Below are 26809 nucleotides of genomic sequence, written 5' to 3'. Positions count from 1 at the left end.
TACAGGCAAAGTAATCTGGTAAGAAACTGCTAAATTCTAGTTATATTTTTTATTTAGTTAGCTTTTGAAGTGTAGTTTATGCTTAGGTGAAACGACTATATCACAAATGTCATCCTTCTGGTTGGAAAAAGTAAATTCGAGATGTCTTTTAAGGCCTAGAAACTGTACATGCAAAGTTTGCAGTATGTAGATTGCAATAGCTTTTGTACCTCTTTTCGTTAGTTAATATCAACTCGTTATTTGCAACCCAAGTATACATTTGCATTATTTAGCTGACTGTTCATATAACCTTCTTAACTTCGTTTTATGTTGAACATCTTATTTTAGCATGCTATGTTTAACAAAATTAGCATTCTCCCGAAGGCCTAAAACCTGTGAAGAATGCAGGCTCTGAACCAACTGTTATAATGACCTAAGCCAAATTTTCTGTTTTTATACCTCTACCACTGCAGCCAGGAAAGAGAGAAAGGTTCTTGAGATCCCACTTGTGGATAGTTGAAGTAATATTACAATTCCAACAATGGGTATCACACGAATGTTCACATAATAGATCCTTATGGTCTTTCTATGGGTCGTGAATGCTTGTATAAGGACAATATTAAATTAATGTTTAGGACCTCTGCTTACGAATATTGTTAACTCCTCTTGTGTGGCTGAGTTTACGGAGACCTCGAGGTTTCCAACTATCGTCCCAGTTTTTTTTAAAGGGAAGAGGCAGGATCTGGCCTATTACAGCTCCATTTCCCTATTAGACTCCTCTGCTAAGAGGGTCAGACGCATCACTCTAGATAGGCTGGAGCTTTGGATCAGTAAAAATGATGTCTTCTCTGGGTTCAGGTTGCCTTTCGACCTGGTCTTGGTACAATGTCTTAACCTGCATCTCATAATTAGCAGGTATAAAATGCTCAAGTGAAGTGCTATCCATCTCGCATTTATGGATCTGTTCAGCACATGTGACCTCATTAACCGATCCAAGTTGTGGGATTTCATGCCCGCTATGCATGTGGATAAGGGCTTAGTACAGTTCCTGAGAGAGATGCATCTCAATCTCCATTCCACTGTGAGATACGGGAATAATGGTGAGTGCTCTGACCCTTTTAGCTTACAGTAAGGTGTTCAGAAAGGGTGCGTGATGGCATGAAGCCTCTTCTTGCTGTAAAATGCTAAAATTAAGCATTGATTGGTGCTGGCACTCATCTATGCCAATGACACTGTCTTGTTAGCTAGTACCCCGAATGGACGTAATGCTCTCATTGATTTTTTTGTGAGTTTCATGGTGAGCCTTAACTTGGAAACCAACAGATCCAAAACGTTCTTAATCGTCTGAGGCCTTAGGAACGTGAAGACCCGAACACTTAGCTTTAGGGGCAAGCGTTTTGAGAGAGTCCCATCTTTCTCATCCTTAGAAGTCACTTTTGATGAAAAACGTAGCTGGACCTTATGCATGGTCAACAGGAGCACTAATTTCTCATGTGCTCCTGGGTCCATTTAAAATTTTTCACCATTCATAGGGAATAAGCCTATACACCCCCTCATTGAGATCTTTAAGTGTAGATGTGTCCCTGTCTTAACATACGGTGCTGGGCTTGGGGGTGCAAGAACACAGGCATTTTACAGGCTGAAGAAAACAGGTTGCTTCACAGGCCACTGGGGGTGCCCCCCAGCAGTAACAATGTTATGATGCATGATGAGCTTGGTTTAGATTATGTGGAAGATTGTATAAAAATAGCTCCCTGCATAAAAATAGCTCCCTGCCCTCTTTGTTTGGTGTGTGTTTTGGGTCCCTCATTATCATGGATAAAGTACACACAGACTAATTTATCTAGCCTTGGTAGACCTAGCCTCCTCAACAATCTAAGAAGGAGGGTAAGAGGTGGGTGAATTATAACTTTCTGTCAAAAAGGGCCAGGGATAGGGACCTGGATTTGTCCATCACAGATTCATTCAGAAATAATGCAGTGATCCCTGGGATCGAACCATATCTGGAGTGGGTTAACCACCCTTGGGATAGGTCACTTCTCACTAGATTTCACCTGCGTAGTGTCAGATGGAAATTGTGTTTCCCTTATGATCAGTATGATGCCACCACCATCAGTCACTGCCCTTGCAATAAAACAGCTGATCAAACCTTCATGCACTTTTTGTTTTATAAATAATTGTCTAAGAGCCTGCTCATCCCACAGGTCCGAAAGGCAAAGATAAAAGACCGCAGAGCCACGCTTCTCTACTTGCAGTCACTGTGTGCACAGGAAATATTTTTAGAATGGGTCTATGTTTAAAATCAGCTGTTAAACTTCGTAATTCAATGCTGTTTTAAATGTACTTTACATACTTTTTACCATAATATACCTTTTGTGATATGAATTATGTGTTTTATTTGTGGTGGGTGTTTTTTACTTTACTGATTTTGACTATGTCATTGACTATTCCTGTCAGTATGTGCTTTTATGGCCACTCTTGGCCGAAATAAAGATTTTGATGTGTGGGCCATGAAGGCTTTCTATAATGAAAAAATAGAATGATGTCAGTCAACAATTAATCCAACAAAGAATATTGCAAATGTTGCCATGTTTGAGAATGCTACTATTTTAACAGGCTTTCTTCAGACCACAGAACATGGGTATAAATATTTCAAGGTGTAAACGTAAAGGCTTTTGGTGGTAGCAGCACACCTAGATTTAAGTAACTAAAATGCCCATCAAAAATCACTGTCATAAATCAGATTGCTTTTTAATTGTATTTATTTTATAGTGGTGTGGAAATGTTTACATCTTGAAAAAAACAATCGTAGTTAAAATGGTAGTCATGTTGGATTTCAGAGGTCTATTGAGTGCTCTCACTTGCTTACATTTGCAAGAAGGCACCAATGTACAGCTCTATCCGTCAATAACTAAGTGATAACTCTGTCATTTTCAAGTCTTTTAGATGTCATTTGTAGACTTTGCTTTTTAATGAAGTATTTAAACTCTCCTCTGGATCTGCCTCCTTCCTCACCATCTTGCTAGCGCCGGGGCACTCATTTGAGTAGCCGTGTGCTTTATTACTATTTATTTGAATGATTTTTTATTAGAGTTTGATTTATCCTTATGACTAGTACATGACCTTATTGGCAACTGGGTTTAACAATCCATCCTTCATATGTCTTTATATGGTACTGCTGTAGCTCATATCAAAACAGGACTTGGATGTATAAAATATATGAATATACTACTAGTAAAAAAGCAGAGTGTAATAAAGCAGCTATTCAAGTACTCATCATAAGTGTATATTGGAAGAAATGTGACAAAGGGGAACATTATGATGATCAGAATCAAAAAAGAAAGGTAAAACAAAAAAGCAAATGGACGAAACAGAAGGAGGGAAAGGCCGGGGCAAGGTAACACAGAGAAAAGTTTATTGAGCCTTCCTCTTGATTCAAGGTTCCTATCATCATTTTTGGTATCTTGACAATTCCATTTACTTTCTCCCCACAAACATTAATTCACAATTAACGAATTTTGCAAGAATGGTACCTTTATACAGAACAATAAAATGCAGCCATTCTTAGACTCATGTTTTTCAGAAAATAAGCAGCAGGATAATATGGCAGATCATTATTGAGCATTCATGTGGGCAATATTGGTGAAAATTGCTCATCACTCAAGTGGGTAGGTGGGGTTTGAAAATGGGAGCTGCAGATTGCACCTTAATATCTGATGAAGACACAGTAACTGGAGGAAGAGTTGGACGTGATTGTGAGACTGCCCATCCCCACCTCCATTTTTGAGGTAGACACCAACCTAATGTAAAATGGGGGGGAGGTCCAATAAGGCTAGTACCATCTACAAAAGATGATAGAGTTATGACAAGGTTAATTACATGCCCAAAATCATTATGTCAAGCTCAGCAGGATAGAAGGCTATCTCAAGCATGTATAACATTTGACTGACATTGACCACATACATAGTAATCTTTCAAACCCCCTGAACAGTAGGTAATCTGAACAATGTGGAACCTGAGCACTGAGAAAACTCCTAATGGTCTATCTCAGTGATACTAATTTCATTAATATTAGACTTATTGTAGTTTAGCTGGGCACTAGCAAATAATATGCTGCAGTTTTATTTTTAACCACTTTAGGTATAGTCATTTTAATCAACTTGAGATGGACAAATAGCTGCCTACCTTTACTGCTTTTAATCGTCAATGGCCTATGATGAAACGTTTATGTCCTTTGCTTGTCTCCCTCGGTGGAATCCATTTTCATTAACCTTAGAAGCAAAGGCTGAGTTGGACATTCCTCCCTCATGAATGATTTCTCTCAGCATTAACTATCTTTCAAGGTGCTATTGTATGATGAACTCCCTCTATTTTATATTTACCCATCTGAGATATTCATTTTCTGGAAATCACAGATCGGTGGCTGCCTTTTGTCTTTCAAAGGCACTGATGTGAAGTCAAGATTGCTACCACATTATCAAAGAGGCATGGTTCCTGGAGAAGCAGATGCACCTCTACCAGTCAAATCATGCTCTTAAATTAAGTTTGTATCTTATATTTTCAGAAACAATTAAGTAAGGATTGAGTGGAACTAGGACCCAAGCAAGAATGCACAAAATTGGATCCATTATCAATAAATATTCCACACAAAAGTATATTTACAATGGCAAAAAGGCTAGAATGATCTACAATCAACCAATGTTATAACATATACATGAAAATATGTACATTAGAAATGTGGAAAACGACAGTGTGAATCAGAGTAGTGATCAGGATTCATGCAACTATGCAATTAAATACTCAACTATCCATGGACAGCCTACAGTTAAAGATTGGTACATCATTTTTTCTAGTATTTAACCAACAATCTGTAACTAAATTTGTCAATGACATTTCAGCCCTGAATGGCTGGGGTCTTCCTCAGAACATCAAACATTCATTGAGGTTGGAGCCACCAATCAATCCCATACACAGAATACAGGGAATTATATAATTGACCATCTGAGAAGAAGAGTTGACTATTCATGGTGATGGACCACTAGATCCTGTTAGGGAGTCCAGAGCCAAACATGAAACAGAAATGAAGTCAAAACATTCCAGATGCACCACCAACTTTGTGTGTCCACCATGTTGCACCAGACAGGAAAACACAATGCCAATGTAAAACTCAGACCCCAAATGCAGAAGTGTTTCAACCTATAAAACAATGTAGGTTGCACAGTCAAAAGGCATTCTGTCTATGCAATAATGTTGTCATTCACATGCAGGATGATACCAGACCTGCCTGTGCCATTACTCCCACACACAGAAACAGACAACACCTAACCCTGCATGCAGTTACAAAGACAACAGTGAATAAAACACGCACTCTACTTGTAGTACTAAATCACCCTACCTATAAAAAAACGAGGAATGGCTGATTCATGGATCCTAAAAAATGTGAGGTGAAAATAAGAATGGGTAACAAATGCGAACATGTGTGAATTAAATAACATGATGTACAAAATCTCTGAAAAAGGAATCTAAGTTGTTCACATCCATGTCCTCAAAGCCTCATTGTAGGCATTGGTCAGGGACCAGGCTGGGCTCATGCATGGAAACAACTTCAATTGGGCTGACATCTAAACATCCGCTTAAGGAGAAGTTGTATAGCTTCCCATCTTCAGTTGTATTTTGGGAAATGTGAGAAGGAAAACGAAAATACATTAATTACTAACCATGCAATACAGTGTCTACTATTTTAAAAAATGCAATGGGTTAGAAATGCAACTTCAGTCAGAGTTCTAGCATGGTAATCTGCCATGGGACTAGCTTGGTGAGACTGTCAGAAGACTGGAATATAGGTAGTGTAAGCATTATGTAGGAAAAAGGGATTTCCAGTGCTGGAATAAAACCTATAGAAGTAGCATCTGAAGACTGGGAAGAAGGAAGCACAGGGATTGAGTACTGGAGTAGGCAGGAACAGGCTTTGAATAGGAAATTTAAAGTATGTAACACAAGTTCAACAAAGGGAAACAAGAGAACTGTAAACCACGATAGTTTGTATGCTCCTTGGATAGTGATCTCTCTGTGAGTTGAAAGATCTAATATGAACGCAAGAAGCAGATTAATCTCACAGGCACCCAGATGCTCCTCTGATGAAGGAGAGTTGGGTGGTTCTCTGTGCCAAAGGCACTAGCCTTTGAGTAAAACTGACACTCTTGGAAGATAAGGCAGTCAGAACTCTAGAAAAAATAGACTGGAATCAGGGCCAGGGACAGAACTGGAACCCACAGAGATGAAGTACTTAAAACATGGCTAGGACAAATTTGACCCTCAAACTAGGCAAGACAGAAATATGCAGACAAACAGCAACACAGAACACAAAGCAAGCAGTCTGCATATAACAGGGCAGATCAAGAATAGTGCAGACAAGAGACTACAATCAATGGCTAACACAGCAACAGAGGTGCAGGGAAATAAGGGACAGAAATAGACAGTAGCGGCAAAAGGGGTGGGGAGGCATGCATGGGGGAGAAAAATTACATGAAATTAAATTAAAAATAATAATAAAAAAAACACTTACCTGCACTCCCGTGCCTCACCGCTCCTCTGCCTCTTCCCGTCTCGCTGCACGAAGGCACAGGCTCCCAGCCCGCCCTGTGCCAATCCTGACGCTGCTTAGAGCAGGCAGACTGGGAACCTGTGCAGGCTCTCTCCAGCCCAGCAACTGTGTTGCTTGGCTAGAGAAAGCCCTGTGCGCATGTGTGTTTGGCCGGCCCTAGATGGCTGACCAAACACACATGCGCTCTGAGAGGGAGTGCTCTTTGTTTGTCACCCCTGTGGCCCGTCCCCTTTTCCCCAAAACGATCATAAACTTCGTTTATGATCATTTTTGGGAAAAGGGTCGCAGTTGCCTCTGCTGGCGGGGGGCGACGCTCCTCCACCCATATGGAGGAGCCGCCCCTGGAAATAGATACTACAAATATACAAAAACAGGCAAAAATGGTACAGGAAAAAAGGGAAAAAGTGGCACAGAATCAAAGAATAAGCCTGTAATAAAAGCAGCAGGAACACAACAAAGATAAAGGAGACTCAACAGAAGTCAGTTTCAAGCTGCTGCACTCTGCGCTCAAAGGGCTGAAATAGCTGGAGGCTCCAGGGAGGAGCACAGATGCAGGGAGAAAACCAGGTACAAGGACTTAACCAGGAACAGAGAATTAGGGATCCACCACTGAAGGGAAGGCTGAACTGGGACCCGTAGAATGGAAGACCAGGGGAACCAGTAGACATAAGACTGTGACTAGGAAACCTGCAACAGATAATGGATCGGAACAAATATAGACACAAGTGCAGAATGCAAATCTAAAGGGGTTAGACTAACCATCAGGATTCAGAAACAAATCTAGTGAACAGGCAAACACCACAAGGACATAGTCTATGGAGGGTCAGAAGTTAGAGAGAGCTACATGTACCATAATGCATCAGGGAAGTGGAACAGAAACCTGGCTTAAAAGGAGAAGGAAAACTAAGTATGGTATATGTTGATGGGTATATTGACCTATACTGATGTAAGGCAGGGTTGTAAAGGGCCCTTGTGAGTGACATCTAGTGGCAGGATGGTAGAATCTTGACAATGTTTAGCAAGAAAGAGGTTTGGTAGATGACAAATGACTCTTAGCAATGCTATGTATTGCAATGGCAATTCACTCTACTTCTGCCAATGTGAGTCATGGCTTTGAGATGCCATGTTTTAATGGGGATATTGTCCTACTAAGTAGTGCTACTCACAGTGTTTTGGTACTGGACTGTCCTCTAGAAAAAGGTGTCAAGTTTGTGCCTCCCTCAAGGATGTACTTTCATGGGGACAGAGCAACAGGAGTCTCAGTGAACCCCCTGCTGTGTGTAAAGGTAGCCTGGGTCCTACTTCAGTAAAAGATGGGGCATATGTTTGAACCAATGATCTGCCTTCTGAACTATGTTCCAAGCATATGCTAACTTTCTGATGTAGTCAATTTTCCAGAGAAAATTAATGTTTTATGTACTTGGGTTCAGTGTCTCTACGAGTGCTTTGAGCAGCCTGTTAGCGTGTGCACCAGGGAAATTAGAACTACTCTCCTAAACTGTAAGCAGGCTCCAGACAGGTGTGTGCTGCTTACGTACAATATGTTTGCAAAATATTGCCAATATAGTTACAATGTATTAGGTGGCCTCAAATATGTGATACAATAAAAGGAAAAACGGGCAGTGCATCACTATCCTTGTGTTCACCGATGTCAACGAGCCATTAAGGGATTAAAAGCAACTGTTCTACAATTGCCCTCCTTTGTTTTCTCTGCGGGGTGGGGGGTGTAATTAGTATAAATGTAATGGTGGGTTAATGTGGCTTGAAAATACACACAGCACCAGCATCAATAATATCAAATTTACTTCTCTAAGCCCCCGCAGCACAGTCTCGGCTCTCGCCCCCTTCAGGACTTTTGTCCAAGGAACTAAGCACAATCAGGGCCAGACAGAAGATAATCAATGTGAGTGCAACACAGGCTGTGTTGGAAATAGTAATTACTTTAAGCGTTAGACTGCAGTGTATGTGTTGGCATGGGCATAGTGCCATTTCTATTGACTAAACACTGCACTCAAAAGAGTCATTCTGAAACGGGGCCCTACAGTCCAGGTGAACCACCTGTGGAGTAGTTTTCCAATCTGGAACCATACTCTGAAGGACAGCTTGTATTACACACGTACCTAAGAATTTAATTTCGTTATTGGCGACTCTGCAACAAGGTTATGGACATAGAGATTCTCAATGGTTTTGGTTAGTACCTTCTTCGGGCTTGAGACAGCGTTTCATAGACAAGTCTTACAAACAAAACAGCTTTAGAGTTCAACACTTTGGGCCTGATTCTGATTCATAAAGAAATGCAATGTTCTGTTGCAAATTAGTGGGGTGTTATAATAACTCAGATTACACTCGCTGTGTTTTACTTATTCGGCAAGCTTCACAGATGTATGTATATACATTTACTTAGCAATTCTATGTGATGCCTATATATAAAGAAATGTCACAAGATCTTCGGATTTGCTTTAGTACATATCAGTTTTGTTTTATTCTATTTGGCTATTTATACAGTGTAGGTCAGTGGTTCCCAACCTTTTGACTTCTGTGGACCTCCACTTTACCATTACTGGAACCCGGGGACCCTCACTGAATCATTATTAGAATCTGGGGACCCCCGACTGAGTCATTAGTGAAAGCAGGGGACCTAATCTGTTATTTTTTAATTTTCTAAGTGGTCACGGCCCCCCTTAGAAGGCTTTGCGTACCCCCAGGAGTCCCCGGACCAGAGGTTGGGAACCTCTGGTGTAGGGTCTATTGGTGCTGAATAGTTATTGAATTTAACAAGTATGTATAATTTACAGTTTTGGTTATCCTAAAGAGCGTAAACAAATGCATAATTCAGTGCTGTAAATATTTAAGCAACCTTAAGACATAATTAATTCCGACAGTATATCTAAAAACGTTGAAAGGATACTGTTGGTTTGAGACTGTACCAGCCATTCGAAAAGCTAGTGATTGTTTTGAAACTTTTTTTTTTTAACTTATTTGACATGGTTGAAGTAACACAGTGTAGAAAAATACTTCAGTGGACCAATATTTAACATAACCGCTGATACTACAAAAGTATAGTTGATGTTGCAAAAGAAACAATAACAGAGATTACACACCAAAGTCCTTTAAATGTGGGATGGCTCAAGAATACAATTAGGTTCGAACAATCACCAGTAATAAACTATTACTACAAAAAGCCATTACTCTACGAATGTGGGTTGACTGACAGTCCCATTTACACTTACGTATTATGTGGCTGGGTGCTCCCTTAGCAATTAGTATACAATAATGATGACTTGCCTAGGGTGTATCTGACGTACTGCTATTGATGTTTTTTAGTGTTTAATTCTACTTGCCATATTATTACTATCCCATGTTTTTAGTGTTTTTTTATCGTTTTGCAATGGTTTAATTAACCGCACAATAATAATATATTTGAAATTTTAACTTAGCAATTAGTATAACTTAGCATAACAATTTAATAATTGGGATTGAGTCGAGGTGGGGTTGACCAGTGCTAGTGATTGTTGACACAGTTCCTTTTTAACTTTCATTTGCAATATAGCAATATACTGCTATTAGAATCCACCCATTTAGTGAATTCCCTTTCTCACGGCCGCATATATGCCCCCCCAAGATATTTCCAAATCATGGAGATGCAGCGACTCAATAAATCTACTTGACAGCTTAGTGCACTTAGTCCTTGGAAAAAAGCCTAGTAAATATGCCATCAGAGACTGGGGGACGTCACGGCTCGAAGAGATGCACACATATTGTTACACTGTGTTCCATAAAGTAATCAGTGCTGGAAAATTCCAAACTTTATGATAGAAATTCACTCTCGCAATAACACATTTGGGACAACCCACATTTGCAATAGGAAACATAGAGTTGATTCTTTTGGGAGTAATGTAAACTCTAAGTAGGAAAATTGGATCGACTTAATCCGTTTCCCTCAGTGACAATGGGAGCTCACCACAGGAGAGGGCCTCTTTATACAATACAATAATACATTGTTACGCATATGCTGTGTACAATTCTATGGGCAATCCACTTGAACCAGGAGTCTTACTCCTTGCAAGGTCCATAAATCACTGGGCGCACCTCCCACACTTAAATATCTGCACCTAGAGATGCTTCTGCGTTCCTTGGGAGGAACACTAGAGCTGCCTGTGATACAAACTCAAGCTGTAATTGCTTGTCCACCACATTCCTAGTGATATAAAGGTCACTGTTGTATGTAATATATATATATATATCAATGATCTCAGAGAGTATGACGTATGGCCATTGTTTGTACGGGTACTCAGTGTTGGTGAAGACCTCTTGTCATGGTTTACCAAGCAAGCTAGCATCTGCGGGCCTTATTACTGTCACCATGTGATTTAGTGAGGTATCATGTAATCATAGCCTCACAGGTGGTCCATCAGTGCCTTTAGCTTCTCCTTCTCAGTAAATAGTCAAGAATTGTGTTTAAGCATGTCTTAAGGAATGTATGTCCTTGCCCCTCCCTTTGCAGCTATTCAGTGTCCTGTGACCACCACTTGAAAGCCTCACATTCCATCAAGGTTGATGATGCTGTTCCAGCGTTTTCAATAAAATAATTACTAATCACATTGGCAAATGGTGCTTCAAAGGGAAGGTCCTAGGGGTCATCCAGCCCAACATCAAATTTAAAGGGTTATGTTCAAAATGCCTTTTAGCTAGATACGTAACTCAAAATACTTTAGAGGATAACTATCCAGAGCCTAAGTATTTATTTAAGTGAATAAGGAGGTCATGCATGCCAGAATAATAGTAATATTCTTTTTGTTAGTGGATTGTGCTCCCTCAAAACATCTATTTTCTCTCACTGATTGTTCTAATTATTGAATGACTTAGCCAGTTTATATATCCCAGAACTAGGGAGCAGGGGTGTCTAAGATACTGAATTGTTGCTTGACTGGGTTATGAACCCTGGTCAAGAAGCATTAGAGGCAAGTTGTAAAATATTTGTGCAACATTTCAAACAGTAAAACAGTAAAAACACACCACAAAAGGAGCCCACAGAAGAGCTAGGAAAATAGCTTATATTTTAATAAATGAAGCAAAAACCAAAACAACAAAAACCTAAATAGTAGGACCAGAAATATTGAATGTTAAAGTTTTAAATTGAAATAGCACCAAGGAAGACAAGGTGCTATCGGGGATATCTGGTCATGCTGCACCGGGACAGTCACAAATTCAGGGCGACTGCAATGACCATGGACCGGCTACAGGTACCCAGTTAGACCAGCTGAACAAAGTACCTAAAATCCTGGTTGCAGAGCATTGCATGATTCTGTGTCGAAGATGCATCACCCAGCAGAGGAGATGCATTGATTCCGAGTTGAGGTGAGGCTGAGGTACGGGGTCCTGTTGTGTCATCATCGGCAATCTCATCAACAGGGCCTGTGATGCGAAGGCCAGTGTTGAGGATGTGTTGCACAGTCGAGGCAGTGAATTGGTTCAGATGAGTGGTGAAGCTATGATGCTGAGCTTTCGGTGCCAGCAAGCGATGTAAGGAACTGCTCCGGAGAAGTGTTGCACAGCAGCAGCTCTGAAGGCAATGTGTCAAACCCAAGATGAGGGATGCGGTTGCATTGCAAGTCATTTGCGCACCAGCGGCGATTCATTGTTCTGCTCAAGTCAAGGATGCACTGCACAGCCGTGGAGATGTGTCCGTTCTACTGGAGGGTGTGACGCTCAGCAGGAAGGATGTGTTTGGTTCTGCTGGCAAGCACCTTAGGCCTACTTGTAAGGGTTCAGGACTGGGGTGGCAGGGTAGACTCAAAGATGAAAGACTCCAGGTGCAGAGGCAGGGTTATTGGAAGTCTTTTATATACCTGTGATTTAAGATCAGGACGCCAGCCAACTAGCTCTTGGAGTCACCCTGGGTTCTGGGGTCAAGTGATGCAGGTCTAGTCATTTTACTAAGGCAAGAGGGCAGCAGGGAGTAGATCAGCCACATAGGAGTCCAGCAGAGTGCAGTCCCACAGAGTTGCAGTCCTTCAGCAGCACTGCAGTCTTTCTTCTTGGCAAGAAAATGCCAAGTTTCTAAAAGTGGCATTGTCAGAATTGGAATTTAAAATCCAACTCCACCTTAAGTAAGTGTTTTAAATTGTGATTCCAGAGACACCAAACTTGAAGGAATCATCTATTCCCATTTTGAAATGACACTTAAAGAAGGTGATAAGGCAACTTCCATATTATCCTATGGGAGGGAAAGGCCTTGCAGTAGTGAAAAACAAATTAAGGCCCGTATTTATACTTTTTGACGCTAAACTGCGCTAACGCAGTTTAGCGTCAAAAAATTTAGCGCCGTCTAACGCCATTCCGAAGCGCCATGCGGGCGCCGTATTTATGGAATGGCGTTAGCCGGCGCAAGCAGACCGGCGCTGCCTGGTGTGCGTGGAAAAAAACCACGTAGACCAGGCAGCGCCGGCGTAGGGGGAAAATGGCGCTAGGGCGTCTTAAAATGGCGCAAGTCGGGTTGACGCTAAAAAATCGTCTTAACCCGATTAGCGCCATTTTTTCGACGCCCAGACGCCATTTAAATGACTCCTGTCTTAGTAAAGACAGGAGTCATGCCCCCTTGCCCAATGGCCATGCCCAGGGGACTTATGTCCCCTGGGCATGGTCATTGGGCATAGTGGCATGTAGGGGGGCACAAATAAGGCCCCCCTATGCCACCCAAAATAAATTGAAAAATAACAAAAATTATACTTACGTGAACTTACCTGAATGTCCCTGGGGTGGGTCCCTCCATCCTTGGGTGTCCTCCTGGGGTGGGCAGGGGTGGCAGGGGGGGTCCCTGGGGGCAGGGGAGGGCACCTGTGGGCTCATTTTGAGCCCACAGGCCCCTTAACGCCTACCCTGACCCAGGCGTTAAAATGTGGCGCAAATGCGGGGTTTTTTGACCCGCCACCTCCCGGGCGTGATTTTTGCCCGGGAGTATAAATACGACGCATTTGCGTCGCCGTCATTTTTTTAGACGGGAACGCCTTCCTTGCATCTCATTAACGCAAGGAAGGCGTTCACGCTAAAAAATGACGCTCTTTGCCAATACTTTAGCGCTAGACGCGTCTAACGCCAAAGTATAAATATGGCGTTAGTTTTGCGCCGAATTTGCGTCAAAAAAACGACGCAAATTCGGCGCAAACGGAGTATAAATACGGGCCTAAGAGTTTTCCACTACCATGAAAATCCTAAAGGTACATGTCCTGATTTCCTAATGCATTGCACACTGCCCTCTAGGCTGACCAGTGCCTACCTGTTAGAAATGGGTTTTTTGGTTGGCAGTCAGGTTGCCCTCTGTCCAAGCAAGAACCCTCACTCTAGTCAGGGTAAGTCACACACAATCCAAAATCAGCCTGTGCTCACCCTCCGGTAGCTTGGCACGAGCAGTCAGGCTTAACTTAGAAGGCAATGTGTAAAGCATTTGTGCAATAAATCATACAACACCATAGCATAACACCACAAAAATACACCACACAGTGTTTAGAAAAATATATAATATTTATCTGGGTATCTTCAGGTCAAAACGATCAAAGTTGCAATACGAATTTGTAAAGATATCACTGAAAAGTGATATAAAGGCGGTCATTCTGACCCTGGCGGCCGGGGACCGCGGATGCACCGCCAACAGGCTGGCGGTGCATCCATGGGCATTCTGACCGCGGCGGTACAGCCGCGGTCAGAAACGGGAAACCGGCGGTGTCCCGCCGGTTTCCCGCTGCCCTAGGGAATCCTCCATGGCGGCGCTGCAGGCAGCGCCGCCATGGAGATTCCGACCCCCTTACCGCCAGCCTGGTTCTGGCGGTTTTGACCACCAGAACCTGGCTGGCGGTAACGGGTGTTGTGGGGCCCCTGGGGGCCCATGCAGTGCCCATGCCAATGGCATGGGCACTGCAGGGGCCCCCTAACAGTGCCCCACCAAGATTTTCAGTGTCTGCCAAGCAGACACTGAAAATCGCGACGGGTGCAACTGCACCCGTCGCACCCCTTCCACTCTGCCGGCTCCATTCGGAGCCGGCATCCTCATGGAAGGGGGTTTCCCGCTGGGCTGGCGGGCGGCCTTCTGGCAGTCGCCCGCCAGCCCAGCGGGAAACTCAGAATTACCGCGGCGGTCTTTTGACCGCGCAGCGGTATTCTGATGGCGGGACTTTGGCGGGCGGCCTGCGCCGCCCGCCAAAGTCAGAATGACCGCCAAAGTGTCTTAAGTCTTTAAAAAGAAAATAAAGTGTCTTTCAAGCACAAAGTACCTGGTTTCTGGAGGGAAATCTCCTCAGAGGGCCACAGGAGAAGAGATACGTGGAAAAATGATGTGTGCGTTGATTTCTCCCCAGTACACACAGACTTGCGTCATTATTTTCCACGCGGGGAAGTCGTGCGTCGTTTTCCGGCGCGCGGACAGTCTCTTTCTGTGGATCGCGGGGATTACCAGGTGGCCCGGGTCTGTGCGTGGATTCTCCTGCTTGTTTTCCGGCTGCGCGTCGTTCTGCGGGGCGGCGCGTCGAAGTTTTGATCTCACGGCAGGCGTCGCGTCGATTTCTCCTTGGAAGTCAGGCGGCGTTGTCCTTGCGAGGCCGTGCGTCAAAGTTTTGGTCTCATGGCAGGCGTTGCGTCGATTTCTCTTTGGAAGTCGTGCGGCATTGTCCTTGCGAGGCCGTGCGTCAAAGTTTCGAGCTCACGGTAGGCGTTGCGTCGATTTCTTCTTAGAAGTCGGGCGGCGTTGTCCTTGCGAGGCCGTGCGTCAAAGTTTCGGTCGCCCCGAAGGCGTCGCATCGATCAGCGTCGGTGTGCGCCATTTTTCTTGCCGCAGAGTAAGCTGTGCGTAGAAAATTTCGGCGCACGGAGCGTCCAAGTGAAAGCGAGAAGTCTTTTTGGTCCTGAAACTTCAAGGAACAGGAGGCAAGCTCTATCCAAGCCCTTGGAGAGCACTTTTACAGCCAGACAAGAGTTCAGCAAGGCAGCAGGCCAACAGCAAGGCAGCAGTCCTTTGTAGAAAAGCAGACAGGTGAGTCAGTTGAGCAGCCAGGCAGTTCAGCAAGGCAGCAGGCCAACAGCAAGGCAGCAGTCCTTTGTAGAAAAGCAGACAGGTGAGTCCTTTGAGCAGCCAGGCAGTTCTTCTTGGCAGGATGTAGTTTCTGGTTCAGGTTTCTTCTCCAGCAAGTGTCTGATGAGGTAGGGCAGAGGCCCTGTTTTATACTAAGTTGTGCCTTTGAAGTGGGGGTGACTTCAAAGAGTGTCTAAGAAATGCACCAAGCCCCCTTTCAGTTCAATCCTGTCTGCCAGAGTCCCAGTAGGGGGTGTGGCAGTCCTTTGTGTGAGGGCAGGCCCTCCACCCTCCCAGCCCAGGAAGACCCATTCAAAATGCATATGTATGCAAGTGAGGCTGAGTACCCTGTGTTTGGGGTGTGTCTGAGTGAATGCACAAGGAGCTGTCAACTAAACCTAGCCAGACGTGGATTGAAGGGCACAACAAGATTTTAGTGCAAAGAAATGCTCACTTTCTAAAAGTGGCATTTCTAGAATAGTAATATTAAATCCGACTTCACCAGTCAGCAGGATTTTGTATTACCATTCTGGCCATACTAAATATGACCTTCCTGCTCCTTTCAGATCAGCAGCTGCCACTTCAACAGTGTATGAGGGCAGCCCCAATGTGAGCCTATGAAAGGAGCAGGCCTCACAGTAGTGTAAAAACGAATTTAGGAGTTTTACACTACCAGGACATATAACTACACAGGTACATGTCCTGCCTTTTACCTACACAGCACCCTGCTCTAGGGGTTACCTAGGGCACACATTAGGGATGACTTATATGTAGAAAAAGGGGAGTTCTAGGCTTGGCAAGTACTTTTAAATGCCAAGTCGAAGTGGCAGTGAAACTGCACACACAGGCCTTGCAATGGCAGGCCTGAGACAGGGTTAAGGGGCTACTGAGGTGGGTGGCACAACCAGTGCTGCAGGCCCACTAGTAGCATTTAATCTACCTGCCCTAGGCACATGTAGTACACTCTACGAGGGACTTACAAGTAAATTAAATAGTCAATCATGGATAAACCAATCAGTAGTACAATTTCCACAGAGAGCATATGCACTTTAGCACTGGTTAGCAGTGGTAAAGTGCCCAGAGGTCAAAAGCCAACAACAACAGGTCAGAAAAAATAGGAGGAAGGAGGCAAAAAGTTTGGGGATGTCCCTGTCAAAAAGCCAGGTCCAACACTACCATAAGGGGTGACACATGTATTAAAAATGAAGGCTTGGGCCTGGCAAAAGGGTTATTTTGCTGTGTGGGAATGTTGGTTTACAATTGCACAGAAAGGCTCTGCAATGGCATACCTGAGACATGTTTAGAGGGCTACTTAAGTGGGTGACTTAATCACAGACCCATTAGTAGCATTTACTTTACTGGCCCTGGGCATAGGTAATGCACTTTACTAGAGACTTATAAGTAAATACAATATACCAGTTGAGGATACACCAATATGACTGTGCTTTAAAGGAGAGAGCACAAGCACTTTAGCACTGATAAGCAGTGGTAAAGTGTGCAGAGTCCTAATAGCAGCACAAACAATATCAGAAGACAAGAACGAGGGCAAGAACTTGGGGGGAAGACCACTCTAAAGCTGACAGGTCTACCAGGGTGTGATTATCCAGATAAGTATCAGCTACACAATTGAAATTCACCCCACCCCCCACAATCAGCAATGGGTAATGCAATACCTGGGAAAAATGCTGTGGCAAGCTGTCAAAAAAAGTCCATTGTTCAGTATACTGAGAGTACACATTTACCAACACCAGGTCTGCTCCATCTAGCCTGCCCCCCACACAATTAAATATCTCCACTTGACTTCAAACAGTTCTGTCAATAGTTTAAATAAGATGTCGGGCTTTACCCGAATCAGGACACCTCTAGCAAACACAGCACACCATTTTATCTGCAATGTCTGTCCCTCTTTTTTTGATAAAAATGTGTTACTTGAAAAACTGCAATCTGCACTCCCAGCTTTTTGACATAGGCCTCTACCTAATATGTTTCCCCAGGTGAGTTGAGACCATGCACATTCCAAGGAAAACATTTTACGTGCCCCAAATGATGTTGCACCATCGGCATAAAGAAGTGCTGCCCGACAAATACCCCGCTCAGCCTATCTTGCCCATATATTATCACCGCCAGTCCTCTATTATTGTGTGGAAAAAAATAACAAAAAGCAAACAAACCTTTAGCCCAAACTGACAACATTCTCAGCCTTTCTCACACAGAACAGTCACTCACAAACGTCCTCTCCAAACTGTTAAACAAAACTTCATTAATCATGCTCTCCACTCAACTGATAGGGTAGGAGAATGACTGGGAGGAAGAAGGAGAAATGGAAAGGAAGCTGTGCCAATCAAGTCCACGTCCACTCCCTGAACCATCAATAATAAGGCAAAAAGGATACGAGTTTGCCTGGGCTGCGGACCAGGAAATCAATACGTCTGCACAGCAGTGATGCCGTCGTATCTCCAGATACATTATATCATCTGCGGTGCCACGCATTGTGTTTGGCACAGCACAGCGGTGCTTACAGTCTGCAAGGCTCCCTGTGCCGGAGCCAGTCTCCTCTCCAGAACAGGGCAGCCCGTCTGTGCTTCTCGCCGGACTTCCTAGCGATGCGGCCGCTGCGATGGCCTGCTTCCTGCCAGCCTGAGCTTGGTGTCTAGTCTTGAGTGAGCCACCGGTTTGCCGCACTTTATTATTTTGGCACTTCTCTGTTGAATTTGAGACTTTAAAAAAAAGTTTTTATTGTGCTGTAGTGCAAGTATTCATGGAAGCAGTATATAGGAAAATGTGTAACCAATGCACATTCATGTCCGCCGTCTTCCTGCATTGCTCAGGGTACTGTGCCTTTGAGTGCACTCATTGGGTCACCCACATCTCTATCATCCCGGGGTCCCTCTGAATTGGACAGTCGGCTATTCGCTCCTGAGTGTGACCAATCCAATGCACAATACAAGCTACAATAAATGTAACTAAAAGTCTGGAACATGAAATTCCCCCGATCCCTCTCGTGCCCAGCCCACTACCGTCTCACGTGCTAGTGTTGCGAAATTTAGTGTATACTCGTATCGTGGCCCCCTCCATCTTCTAGAGGCTACATAATTCTCGATCGCTGACACTATGGGGGTGATTCTGAGACTGGCGGGCGGCGGAGGCCGCCCGCCAGTCTTCCCCCGACAAAATACCACTCCGCGGTCGCAAGACCGCTGAGGGTATTTTGAGATTTGCCCTGGGCTGGCGGGCGGCCGCCAAAAGGCCGCCCGCCAGCCCAGGGCAAATCTACCTTCCCACGAGGACGCCGGCTCCGAATGGAGCCGGCGTAGTGGGAAGGTGCGACGGGTGCAGTTGCACCCGTCGCGTATTTCAGTGTCTGCTTTGCAGACACTGAAATACTTTGTGGGGCCCTCTTACGGGGGCCCCTGCAGTGCCCATGCCATTGGCATGGGCACTGCAGGGGCCCCCAGGGGCCCCGCGGCACCCCCTACCGCCATCCTGTTCCTGGCGGGAGACCCGCCAGGAACAGGATGGCGGTAGGGGGTGTCAGAATCCCCATGGCGGCGGAGCGCGCTCCGCCGCCATGGAGGATTCTCCCGAGCAGCGGAAAGTCGGCGGGAGACCGCCGACTTTCCGTTTCTGACCGCGGCTGAACCATCGCAGTCAGAATGCTCGACGGAGCACCGCCAGCCTGTTGGCGGTGCTCCCGTGGTCGGTGACCCTGGCAGTCACCGACCGCCAGGGTCAGAATGACCCCCTATACCTACCCGGTGCATGTTGTAGCTCTGTTCAGTGAAGCATGTCAGTGAACAGCTTAACCAGTTCTTCCCACTGGTCTGCAATAGGGTATCTGCGCTGCCCCACGCATTCCGCCACCTCCGCCCTATCCCATTTCCACACCTTCTCTTGGTGTATATGAGACTTGACTTGCGAGAGATGGATTTCCTGCTTCATAAATGTCCATTCAATCTCTCCTCTCTGCGGGGTCAATGGAGATAAGAACTTTCCCATCTGCCTGGACTCTGAGTTTAACCGGGCAAGGCAATGCATGTGGCACTCTAATGTCACCTTAGTCTGCATTTAATTGCCATGAATGGTATCCTCTGTGTCTGCAGTGTCGCTATGTAACCCAGGAAGATCAGCACCTTTGCATTATCAATGGTGAAAGGGCTGGTAGTATGCTCTTGACGAAATATGAAATCACAATCTCTGAAAAGCAATGGACTCGCTGCCATCAGTTGTGGCGGCACACTAGGCCTGGACAGTTGCGCCAGTAATCTATGCCCACGTTCCCAAGCATAGAGTTTAGAGAGGCCATCGAGTGCCGCCACCTCCTGCGGCCAGTCCTCTACGTGGGGGGGTAGTGGGGGGCATTGGGAAAACTACTGATTGTTGATCTTTGTGTTATTTACACATTTGGGGTCTCAAGTGCGAAATGTAAGTTTGACCTAGATATATCTTTGGACATTTTGATTATTTTAACTTTCTTAATAAATATTCGGAATCTCCAGGAAAAGTGTCTTAAGCAAAAGCTAAGCTTTATGGAAAGGCTGGTGGAGCCTTCTCAGAACAGGAGTAGCATATTTCTTGCCCATAGTCTCAAATTTGCCACAATGTGAAACAATGGAATTAGTGGACCCAGGCAAAATTAAGAAAGTCGTTATTAATTAAAAGCAGAACCAGCATTCACACTCTGAACAGTTCCACTTTCCCTTAAGTGATGAAGTTGATCGGCACCTTACTCCCCCATGATATTATTGTGATTGGCCAGGTTGAAGCCAAAGACATAGCCCATGTCCAACTCTCTGCCCCTAGAGTGGTGGAAATCCTGCTAAAGATTCTTCTCTAGACTTATCACTTGTAGCAGCAAACAGAGGATTTACAAACCAATTCAAAGCCAGACGTTAGGCCTCATTTAGGGATTCCCGTTATTCAGTGGCACCCCATCTGCCAAACCCACATTTGCCTTACTTCATTTTGAGATGGGAAACGTATAAGTATTCAACAGCAGAGCTTCAGCTGGCCCCACTGTCAGAAATATTACCAGCTGCCCTTCCACCACAGTATTGCCAGTTTTAGCGTTTTAAGGAAGTTCACATTTTTGGTGGTGAGTGGTCTGGTGCTCAGTTTCATGTTTGCAACCGCCATATAAAACATAGTGGTTACAAACTTGAAATTAAGCATTGTCCCCACACACCGAGAAAAGCCTCCAATCAGCGACATTCTGTTTTGGAATTTTAGAAACAAAGCATGTTTTTAGTTTTTTTCTGAAAATCAAAGCATTAATAAAATCTAGCAGCTGGCTGCTATAATCAGTTAACAGGAACATTAATGGCATATCAGTTCACAGTCTTATTATACATTATTAGGTTCAACTTCAAAGGGTGGCGGCCAGTTTTGTTTTCAAACAGAAGCACATGAATGAAATGGCACTTGTGTAGCTCTGCGATGCTCCTTTTGAGGCAGATGTTAGACACCCTGCTTGAATAACACTGGCACCGACTGGTGAGTGGAAAGAGTTAAGGACACACGACATAGGCACGTGGAGTGCAGTGGACAAGCTGCATCTAGAGAGGGGCAGGAGACCTTGTGACTTCTTGCATGATGTCAAAGGCCCATTTTCATTCCCAAATTCAACAAGTATTACCGAAAGTACAAGATAATACCTAGACTTCTAAGAGACAGCGACCTCAGTGCAAGAACAAATATGTTCATACAAGAGATGTATTTTATCGGAGACAGGGAAACACAATGTATTCATGCCCTTTTAATTTTTTGGGCCAAATACAAGCGAAATTGTCTTCCATTAGCAGTATATATTGAATTTTCCACCAAATTGCTTGAAGCTGGATTGCAAATTGAGGACACTTGTATTGATTTATAGGGCTACAGATCACATGTTTAATCGTTCTCATCTTTAGAAGCTAACGGAAGTATCTGCTTATTATACAATTTCACAGTTCTGCATAATTTTGAAAAAGTCCATGTTTTTTCTATAATATTAAATGCCACTTCCCAAGTCCAAGCACGAGATACCTCATTACAAAAGCAACGCTCAGGTTTTAAATTGTGTCCGATTTAATCATGTGCCTTTGTGGCATAGTTTTGTAACTAAGCTGTTTAATAAATCTTGTACAGCGTTTGAGTGTAATACTTACAATCCTAGACTCCTTCCTTAATTTCCATAAGGAACTGATATAATTCGTCAGTGCATATGTTAAAAGCATAATCAGGTGTAGGAATACATTGCTCTGAGAAGAAATAAAATGATTGTTGATTGTGTGCTTGTTGAAAACTTTTGCAAAATGGTGTTCCGATCTAAGTTTCACTTTGTTTAGGGGTACAGCAAGCGTGGCAGTTGTGGGGAGCGGAGGCCCATGTAAAACACCCTTGTGTTCTTTGCTGTAGGGGTAGACCTGGCAGAAGATGTTGTGGCAAACGTAATAGCAAATGGTGAATATGTAAGCTACTCAGACTAGTAACATCACACACACACACACACACACACGTACACACCCAAACCCCCTCAAGCCCCTCCCTGGCTTTAGCGCTGGTGGCACCCTGTGCAACAGACTTTTTTGGCACCCAACCCCATGACCACCTCCTCGGATTCCCTTACTACCACCTGCAAATGTGCCCCTCTTCTCTCCATAACCCCCCTTTCACACACATTCATATGTTTTAAAACACTGGTAAAGGCTGGCTTTACTAATCCAATCAGCCATCTACATAAAATATCATTCTGTTCTTCGCTGTAGGTATATTAACCCTTTAAGCTACTTGATGGTGAGTCAAAGCTGCCACTAGACAAAACTCTGAACCCTCACTCTGGCAAGAACATTAATCAGAAGCGGTATCTTGACATTTGAATTGCTTCCTGAAGGCTAAATGCACAAAAAACATTTCAGCAGGTGTTTTTAAATTGCAAGTTTTGTAAGTTACTGCTAAACACAGCGCCCTCCTGAGGTCAGCACCCTGTGCGGCTGCACCACTCGCATCGCTCTAAAGCCGGCACTGCGCACACACACACACACACACACACACACAGTCCTATCCCTATCATCTGACTGATTAAATTTAACATAGATGTATCATGAGCTGTCCAGAATCACACTAACCATTCCATTTAGACCTGACCTATAAACAACACAGGTACAAAAACACCCCAGACAAATAGCATTTTTGCCTCCAGTCTTTTGCACCCCATGTACAGATAATGGCTAAAAAATCTGCATCAGTTGTATGTGTTGCTGTCTTTGGCAGCATGGCTTGAATTGGGAAGAACCACCAAATTAGATCTGGCGGTGCAGGGCTGTTCAAACACAAAGCAGAAAATGTGTGCCCTGCATAATGCATCACCTATAAACCTGTATGGATAATTATTTGTGCACTTACTTTCTGTCTGTATTCTTTTTGCTGTGTTTTTTCTGTCTCTCTCGCTGTCTCGTGAGTCACATTTCACTACTCGACAGTGAATATGGTTTTTTTGCAACCAATTACCATGTGCATTGTTAAGAGCAATGTGTGTGCGCGTGTGTGTGTGTGTGCGCAGTTGCAGCATTCCAAATTGCATATGCATGTCGTTAATGCCGGCCTGAAAAGGTTCTATTCCCATAAGGTCGGATGTTGCCATAACTATTCCTCAAGCCCTGAATTGACTTTACAAGAAAGTACTTTATTTAATCCTAGGAATTGGCAAGGATTCAATAAATGTTTTGATTGAGGCTCTTTTGGCTGAGCCACATCCAACTGAAATAACTAATGGGTTCGACAAATATGTAAATATGTAAATACTGCTAGCCATGTAGGTTAAGTCAGTGCTACAAAAACATATTTCTAGCCACATCTAAAAACACTAAGTCAAATCACAAAGGAAATTCCAGCTGTAAACATACCCTTGTGGCTGAAAACATCTCCATTTATGGGTGTGAAGAATGCACAAAAGGATTATTGGAAGATGTAAATTAGTTTTCTACTCGGATTTCTCTGGCACGACCTTCTCCATCCTGCAAATGGTCAGGGGCGTAGCTTGGTCAGTAAGATTGTGGGGAGGTGTGAGCTTTAGATTTTCAGACAATCAGGACGACTGCATATAATGTTTAAATACTTTATACGACAAGCATGGTGCACCGAGGGCGCCAAGGGGCAGTGGAAAGAGAGCGGAATGCAGATTGGTAGGCGTACTAAATGGGGGAAAACACAATATTTTGTAAAATTACCAATATTTTTGACGACTTCAAGAACTGAGAGGGACAGAGTTTGTGTGCTTCTTTGTCTTTAAGTATGTAAAAATTCCTGGTGAAATCCAGCAGACATCTCACCACACCCAACTGAAAGCATCTGTACCCAACTATTTCTCTGAAAATTCATTTATTAAGAGGGTGTAACACCCCACACACATACCCTGAAGCTACGCCCCTGGAAATGGTGGGAAATTTACTTGCCAGGGCTGGAGGAATGTACCATTCAGGGCGGGAAGGGGAACAGATCTGTGTTTCTGTGCCACCTCTAGATATTTATTGGGTTTGATTCCCTATTTGAGAAAATATCTGAGCCAAGAACGCCCATTTTTACTATGAGTTGTGTAACCATATTCATTATTTTATTAGCCTAGAACCTTTTATTTTTCCATTTGTTCATGAATGGCAGCACACTTGTTTCTGCTCTTTCTCTTCACATACTAGAATGCCTCCATTACCCATCTTTCTCATTTAATCCACTTCTCTGAAACTTCCAAAATGGTTTCAACTTGTTCTATCATACAACATTTTGTCTTTCTATCCAGTGATGTCCAATATTCATGCCGTAGGTCTAATATGTTAACATCTAGCAGAACTGCACATGAGAAACATACAAAAGCTAGTTCAGCGCAGTGGATTAGTAAGCGATTATGTTCTTTCAGGGGTGATTGTTCAGCTCATCTTTAAAGTCTGCCATTAAGAGCACTCTCTGATTTCTCAACTCTGATATTTTTACACTTTAGTATAACTTAGGCTTAGCATATCCCTCCCTGTGTCAAAGATGAGACTCTCTGATGCTTAGTGCCCTGAATTACTTGATTGTCGCTTGAGTACGAAAAGCTGGTATTAGATAGCTACCATCTCCTTCTGTTATTCTGTAATCGATTTGTGTTTTCCGACTGAGATTATTGTTTAAAACGTGCCGTCGCCATATATTTTGTGTAGAAACCATAAAGAATCAGTAGTTATAACTACTGGTTTATTGTGTGCTCTCAGACCATTCCCCAAAAAACATTGGGCCTGATTACAACTTTGGAGGAGGTGTTAATCCGTCCCAAAAGTGACGGTAAAGTGATGGATTTACCACCAGCCGTATTACGAGTTCATTATATCCTATGGAACTCGTAATACGGCTAGTGGTATATCCGTCTCATTTGGGACGGATTAACACCTCCTCCAAAGTTGTAATCAGGCCCTTTGTGTTTTTCTATTCCATTGCTCTGATGATAAGCCCCACCTTTTACCCTTTGACCGTACTACAAGTGTAACTTGCATTGTAAATACTTCTCAATAAGATAAGTGTAAGGGTGTGACTAGAATTAAATTGTTCATGGACAAGTCTCCATACCTTTTTGTACTTGTGATGCAAATGTGCTATGCATAAATGTGTCTTTATTTGTCTGTGTTGTGGCAGCTGTCTGTGAACCATTCGCCTGTAATAAACGACCTTGTGTGGAATCAGGTTGAGGATGTTCATGATAATCTAATGCCAGTCCAAACTATGCGATGCTATTGCCTTTCATATCTGTTATTGACAATATTTCTTTGTTTCTCAGTGTTTTGGACACTTGTTCGAAAACTAGTCACTATGGTGTTTCAGTATTCAATTGACAGCCTTGCTGAAGCTTGTGTTAGCCCTATATTGCTGTGACTTAAAAGGTGGATTCATGGCAACAAAGTAAGAAATAATGTGCCGCAATAATACATCTTTTAAAACAATACTTAAAGATGCAGCTGGCTGTTACTTTTTCTCTGAAAAAAAGATGTAAGCTCCCCAATATGCTTCTTTGCGTCTTAATAGTGAACTTCAGGTAAACCTGACTGAGATGGGTGGGAGCAGTGCAGATCCTTCCCATCTCAGAAGTGCCATGAAGGTTCTGAAACATCTACCATGTGTCTCTAATCACCCAGAGTACATTTAGCACAGTTCAATTGGAAATCTCTTTGAAACAGGCTAAATATAGTTCATTTAATGATACACATTGGAAACATTTCAATATACTTCAATCATTGTATCGTGTATAATGTAATAATTATTTCTTCTGAATGTGATAGTTCCCAAGATCGTAGGATATTGAGCTTTCTTGATTCTCTCTACTTGAATCCCTATGAAGATAATGTGCCTGATTCCAATTTTACTTTGAGGCTGTTATTAGAGTAGCCCAAGTAACTGAAACTCTAAGGGATTGTGGTTAACGTTCACACTTAAAATTCTGCTTCAATGTTTAAAATAGTAGAGATGTATTGGATAACTTGTAGATCAAGCCCATCAAGGTTACTAAGTTTGGACGTTTGCGGTGCCCTTTCCTTCTTTGGTGAATATACCTAGAATGATTTCTTCAAGCCTGAGAAATTAGTGACCCCCTCCTATTTCACTATTGCATTTATTGTTTTAGACATTCTGTATTCTTTTAAGGAAAGATAGTCAGTTCTCACTGCCTTGTATTTTTACATATCAGTCTAATTGGAATTGAGAGCTCCGAAAGTATTTTTTCAATTATTCACCCACATTGCAGTTTCTTCAGCAGGAATTTTGACAGTCGTATCTGTGGGTCTGAGATGGTTCACAAATCATTTCACCACAGTTGTCTAGCTTCCCCTGAAAATCTTAAACAGATCCCAGAGAGGTGGTTGAGCACCTAGACAGATGGAGATGCAGGCTGGTGGGTATGCAGAGAGCAGCAATGTTGATGATGAAATAGCAGATGGAAAAGGTGGCCTCCAGGTGATCTATATCAGTTGGTAGGTAGGATACAATACTGCCTGTTTGGAAGGCAGTGTCCTTCTCAAATTATAATGGCCACCACTGATCATGTATGGTATTAAAACAAACCGTTTTATGTTGGCCCTGACATGAGTTTGCTTCCAGTTCAGGGTTAAGAGTGGCAAAGACACTTAAAAGGCAGCCACAGCTTCACTGGTTTGCCTGGCAACTCTGCA

Source organism: Pleurodeles waltl, chromosome 9 (genome assembly GCF_031143425.1).
Source record: "Pleurodeles waltl isolate 20211129_DDA chromosome 9, aPleWal1.hap1.20221129, whole genome shotgun sequence".
NCBI lineage: Eukaryota > Metazoa > Chordata > Amphibia > Caudata > Salamandridae > Pleurodeles > Pleurodeles waltl.
This window is presented reverse-complemented; position numbering follows the sequence as displayed.